Source organism: Podarcis muralis, chromosome 4, assembly GCF_964188315.1.
Source record: "Podarcis muralis chromosome 4, rPodMur119.hap1.1, whole genome shotgun sequence".
Classification (NCBI taxonomy): domain Eukaryota; kingdom Metazoa; phylum Chordata; class Lepidosauria; order Squamata; family Lacertidae; genus Podarcis; species Podarcis muralis.
The window spans coordinates 55,639,642-55,645,641 of record NC_135658.1 but is presented as its reverse complement, the minus strand read 5'-3'; the positions used below and the strand labels follow the sequence as shown (position 1 = coordinate 55,645,641).

Genomic DNA, 6,000 nt, shown 5'->3' with positions numbered 1-6,000 from the left:
AACACAAGCAACGCTGACACCAAACTCTACATACATTAAACATAATAGAAACACCGCCACCCGACCCCACCCCCATCCATCTTCCCTCTCTCCACCCCCCTTTTCTTCCCTCTTTCTTTTTTCTTCTCCCCCTAATGCCTCAACAAATGAAATGGATTTGTAAAAATGTTACATGGAAAAAACAAACAAAAAACGAGGCACTACACTTCTGTAAAACAAGAAAATCCTTAATAAAATATTTTTTTTAAAAAATATAGACATATAGACCTTCGGTGTCCTTGTTTTGGTTTTGAATAGTGAGTTGTTTCTAAAATACATTTGAAAGTGAAGTTCCGCAGTTTACCTTCTGTTTTGGACACATGGAAATTGCCTCTGAGAATCTCAGGCAGTCTGTTCAGCTCTTGTTCCATGTAAATAACAGTTTGATTGTGCCCGTTTAAATCATTCTTGATCCTAAAATAATACCAGATAGAGACAGTTGCCACTTTCAGATGCTCAGAAGGGAGAGGTCTGAAAGTGTCTTGGAGAGGGACAGCAGGTTCTGCTTCCGTCCTTTGCATTCCATCACATGTCTACAATGTATATGCAAGTGGAGGCACAGAGCTGGTGTATGGTGGAGCAAAAGAGTGTGGTGGAACCTATGGCCATGATTCTGCCCTGCCATATTTATTGAACACCCAGAGCCCAACCCAAAAAAGGACTGCTGTGGTGGAGTAGTTAGATTGGGCAAAGAGGATAATCCCTTGGATGCCACTCTGCATGCCCGGTGTGCCCTGCAAGGCATATAGCTTTACATGGAATAGTTCTAGGATCAACCTGTATTCCACCCTGGGGTTCCTTGAGGACATGGTGGTATGCAAACTTAATAAAGGCACGCATTTTTAATGAAAGCTCCATTTGTCTAGCTAATGCCTAGCTGGACAGAATTTTCTCGCTAACACCCTGTGAGAGTAATTAAGCGTGTCAAGGCACACAATTTCCTTGAGTCGTCAGGCTCAAGATATGCCAGTGCTAATATTGCACAGAAAAGCCTTTGTTGCACAGATTAAAGCTCCTGGGATGGAAGCCTCTTGGATAATGGGAACTGCTTTCCTTGCGACAAAGTAGTTTTCATAGTAACCAAGCTCATCAAGCATGCTTGCTTCATAATAAAGGCATAAAGGAGAACCGTGAGGAAGCAAGCCAAGTTGTTGAAAGCAAAACTAAATACTAGATAAATGTCCCACCAAGAGGAAGTGATTGCAAGAACAAGTAATTATAAGTGGGTGTGAATAGTGACTTATTTTTTTAAATGAATATTGACTTATTTTTTAAATGATGAAAAGCTGTTCTGCCCATTTTTGCATTGTATTGCATTGTCGATTAATTTCTACTGCCACACATGGTCACAGATAGTCTCAGAACTATCACCTAGAGTACCTTTTAAATACCCCCAGCTCTCCAGCAGTTAACTGTGCCTGGCAATATATAATTAGCCATGTTGAACAAAGATCACAGTATTTGTGGATGGAACCTCTCCAAGCATATCAACCTCAGTCTCAACTAGAAATAACTGGAAATTAAATAGCAATAGTGATAAGACTGTTTCCTGGACACATCTTGTACTGTTTCCAAGGGGTAATCTAAATGTACCCTCCATACATTTAAAGCACATGGCTTTCCCAAAGAATCATGGAAACTGTAGTTTACCCCTCAGTGAGCTACAGTTCCCACCACCCTTAACAAAAAAACAGTCCCCAGATTTCTTTGGGTGAAGTTATAAGCTTTAAATGTGCCTTGAAAACAAGGCCCACTGAGAACAGAGAAGATACTTAAATTTTGCCAGGGATTTCTTTATTTCATACCATTTCCTGGAAAGAGGCTTTGCAATTAGCAGAAAGATATATTATAGCAGCCACGAAATTAAAAGACGCCTGCTTCTTGGGAGAAGGGCAATGACAGGCCTAGACAGCATCTTGAGAAGTAGAGACGTCAGCTTGTCAACAAAGGTCCGTATAGTTAAAGCCATGGTTTTCCCAGTAGTGATGTATGGAAGTGAGAGCTGGGCCATAAAGAAGGCTGATGGCCGAAGAATTGATGCTTTTGAATTATGGTGCTGGAGGAGACTCTTGAGAGTCCCATGGACTGCAAGAAGATCCAACCTCTCCATTCTGAAGGAAATCAGCCCTGAGTGCTCACTGGAAGGACAGATCGTGAAGCTGAGGCTCCAGTACTTTGGCCACCTCATGAGAAGAGAAGACTCCCTGGAGAAGACACTGATGCTGGGAAAGATGGAGGGCACAAGGAGAAGGGGGCGACAGATGATGAGATGGTTAGATAGTGTTTTCGAGGTTACCAGCATGAGTTTGACCAAACTGCGGGAAGTAGTGGAGGACAGAGGTGCCTGGCGTGCTCTGGTCCATGGGGTCACGAAGAGTCGGACACGACTAAACGACCAAACAACAACAACATATTATAACAGAAAAGGTTATTTTGACCTCAAAGCTGGGGTTCTGCCACTGCCCAGAGAATGGGGATGCAATTTCTGTGCATTTGTAAATAGTAACTTGAAATAACTTTGACAAGTGAATGAGGTAGTAAATAAAAGGGTAAGTGCCAGGCATGCTAATGAGATTATAAAAATTGCAAAGCAAGAGTCATAACCTTTGCTGCCTCAGAGTTAATTCTATTTTATATCTTATTTGAAACAACCTTAATTCCCACCTTAATCATTATTACACGCTGAGGAAATCAAGCTGAACGCTTAAATGCCGGCCTTTACTTTCTATTCTACACCCTAGCAAGCTCCCTACCACTCTTAATCACACTACAATATTTTAGTAACAAATACCTTCACATCTCAATAGAACTCTTTTTTCTAGTTCAACCAGAGCTCCCCCTAACAGACTCTAGCCCCATACTCTGACTTGCCTGCCTCCTTGACTTTAACTAAAAAGTCTCCTTGACTTTAACTAAAACTGCCCCTATACGGCCTTCATCTTTGACTCCCAAAAGCCCATGTAGAAGCCCCAATCGCTGGGTCAATAGTATTAGCTGCAATTTTATTAAAACTAGGTGGCTATGGCCTAATCCGTATTTCATCTATACTAAATCCACACCCACCTAATCTTATATTCCCAATTATTATCCTTGCTCTCTGAGGCATTATAATAACTAGCTCAATCTGCCTACGACAGACAGACCTAAAAGCCCTCATCGCTTATTCATCTGTTAGCCACATAGGTCTAGTAACCACCGCTACAGTGGTGCCTCGCAAGACGAAAAGAATCCGTTCCGCGAGTCTCTTCGTCTAGCGGTTTTTTCGTCTTGCGAAGCAACCCTATTAGCGGCTTAGCGGATTAGCGCTATTAGCGGTTTAGTGGTTTAGCGGCTATTAAAGGCTTAGCGGCTTAGCTGCTAAAAGGCTATTAGCGGCTTAGCGGCTTAGAAAAAGGGGGGGAGCGGGGAAAAAATCGCAAGACTAGCAAGACATTTCGTCTTGCGAAGCAAGCCCATAGGGAAAATCGTCTTGCGAAGCAACTCAAAAACGGAAAACCCTTTCGTCTAGCGGGTTTTCCGTCTTGCGAGGCATTCGTCTTGCGGGGCACCACTGTATTATTGTACAAACACCATGAGGCTTGACCGGAGCCATGACCCTAATAATTGCACACGGCCTGACATCATCAGCCCTCTTTACCTTAGCAAACACCAATTATGAACACACACACACCCGTACACTACTACTCGTCCGAGGATTACAACTAGCCTTTCCACTAATATCAACTTGATGGCTTCTCACCAGCCTAACCAACATAGCTATACCCCCAACAATCAACCTACTTGGTGAGCTATTTATTATCACCGCCCTATTCAACTGATCCACCTTAACAATTTTTATTACAGGAATTGGAACTCTCATTACTGCTACTTATTCCCTCTATATATTCTTAATAACCCAACGAGGAAGCATTTCAACACAATTCCACCTCCTTCCCCCCACCCACACTCGAGAACATCTCACCTTAATCTTACACCTGCTACCTTTGGGACTCCTAATCATGAAACCCGCCCTCATCTCAGGCATTTTCACTTGTAAATATAGTTTACCCAAAACACTAGACTGTGACTCTAGAAACAGAAGCCCTATCTTCTTATTTACCAAGAGGTGTATTGACAATTAGAGCTGCTAACTCAAATTACTAGGAATAAAATTCCTAGGCCTCTTACCTCTATAGGAAAGCAGCAATCCATTGGTTTTAGGTACCAAAAATCTTGGTGCAACTCCAAGTGGAAGTAAAAATGCACGATCTTCTCTTACATTCAACCCTGCTTACAGTCTTGTTCATCCTAACACACCCCATCCTTACAACCATAAATCCAATCCCTCTTATAATAGGATGAGGCATGCTTTACGCAAAAACTGCCGTACAACTAGCATTCAAAGTCAGCCTTATCCCCCTAGCTATTTTTATAAACTATGGCATGGAAGCAAAGCAAGAGTGATGGCAAAGGAGTGTGTGGGGTCTTGTGTAATGAACAAAACTTTTTTCCCCAAGAGGCCATAGGCCACTAGAAAAAGGAGCTCTGAAAATGAATGTCATAGTAACATTTCCCTCCTCACTGCTTTATCTTTGCATTGTTGTTGTTGTTTAGTCGTTTAGTCGTGTCCGACTCTTCGTGACCCCATGGACCAGAGCACGCCAGGCACTTCTGCCTTCCACTGCCTCCCGCAGTTTGGTCAGACTCATGTTTGTAACTTCGAGAACACTGTCCAGCCATCTCGTCCTCTGTCATCCCCTTCTCCTTGTGCCCTCAATCTTTCCCAACATCAGGGTCTTTTCCAGGGAGTCTTCTCTTCTCATGAGGTGGCCAAAGTACTGGAGCCTCAGCTTCACGATCTGTCCTTCCAGTGAGCACTCAGGGCTAATTTCCTTAAGAATGGATGCGTTTGATCTTCTTGCAGTCCATGGGACTCTCAAGAGTCTCCTCCAGCACCATAATTCAAAAGCATCAATTCTTCGGCGATCAGCCTTCTTGATGGTCCAGCTCTCACTTCCATACATCACTACTGGGAAAACCATGGCTTTAACTATACGGACCTTTGTTGCCAAGGTGATGTCTCTGCTTTTTAAGATGTTGTCTAGGTTTGCCATCGCCTTTCTCCCAAGGAGCAGGCGTCTTTTAATTTCGTGACTGCTGTCACCATCTGCAGTGATCATGGAGCCCAAGAAAGTAAAATCTCTCACTGCCTCCATTTCTTCCCCTTCTATTTGCCAGGAGGTGATGGGCCCAGTGGCCATGATCTTCGGTTTTTTTATGTTGAGCTTCAGACCATATTTTGCGCTCTGCTCTTTCACCCTCATTAAAAGGTTCTTTAATTCCTCCTCACTTTCTGCCATCAAGGTTGTGTCATCTGCATATCTGAGGTTGTTGATATTTCTTCCGGCAATCTTAATTCCGGCTTGGGATTCATCCAGCCCAGCCTTTCGCATGATGTATTCTGCATATAAGTTAAATAAGCAGGGAGACAATATACAGCCTTGCCGTACTCCTTTCCCAATTTTGAACCAATCAGTTGTTCCATATCCAGTTCTGACTGCAGCTTTTTGTCCCACATAGAGATTTCTCAGGAGACAGATGAGGTGATCAGGCACTCCCATTTCTTTAAGAACTTGTCATAGTTTGTTATTGTCGACACAGTCAAAGGCTTTTGCATAGTCAATGAAGCAGAAGTAGCTGTCTTTCTGGAACTCTAGCTTTCTCCGTAATCCAGCGCATGTTTGCAATTTGGTCTCTGTTTCCTCTGCCTCTTCAAAATCCAGCTTGCACTTCTGGGAGTTCTCGGTCCACATACTGCTTGAGCCTTCCTTGTAGAATTTTAAGCATAACCTTGCTAGTGTGTGAAATGAGTGCAATTGTGCGGTAGTTGGAACATTATTTGGCACTGCCCTTCTTTGGGATTGGGATGTAGACTGATCTTCTCCAATCCTCTAGCCACTGCTGAGTTTTCCAAACTTGCTG

General features: G+C 43.1%; 1 pseudogene; it reads left to right on the top strand.

Annotated features, from left to right (window-relative positions):
• The first annotated feature begins 1,217 nt into the window (after positions 1-1,217).
• LOC114596474 (NADH-ubiquinone oxidoreductase chain 4 pseudogene) lies at positions 1,218-4,160 on the top strand (annotated as a pseudogene).
• Positions 4,161-6,000: the final 1,840 nt, after the last annotated feature.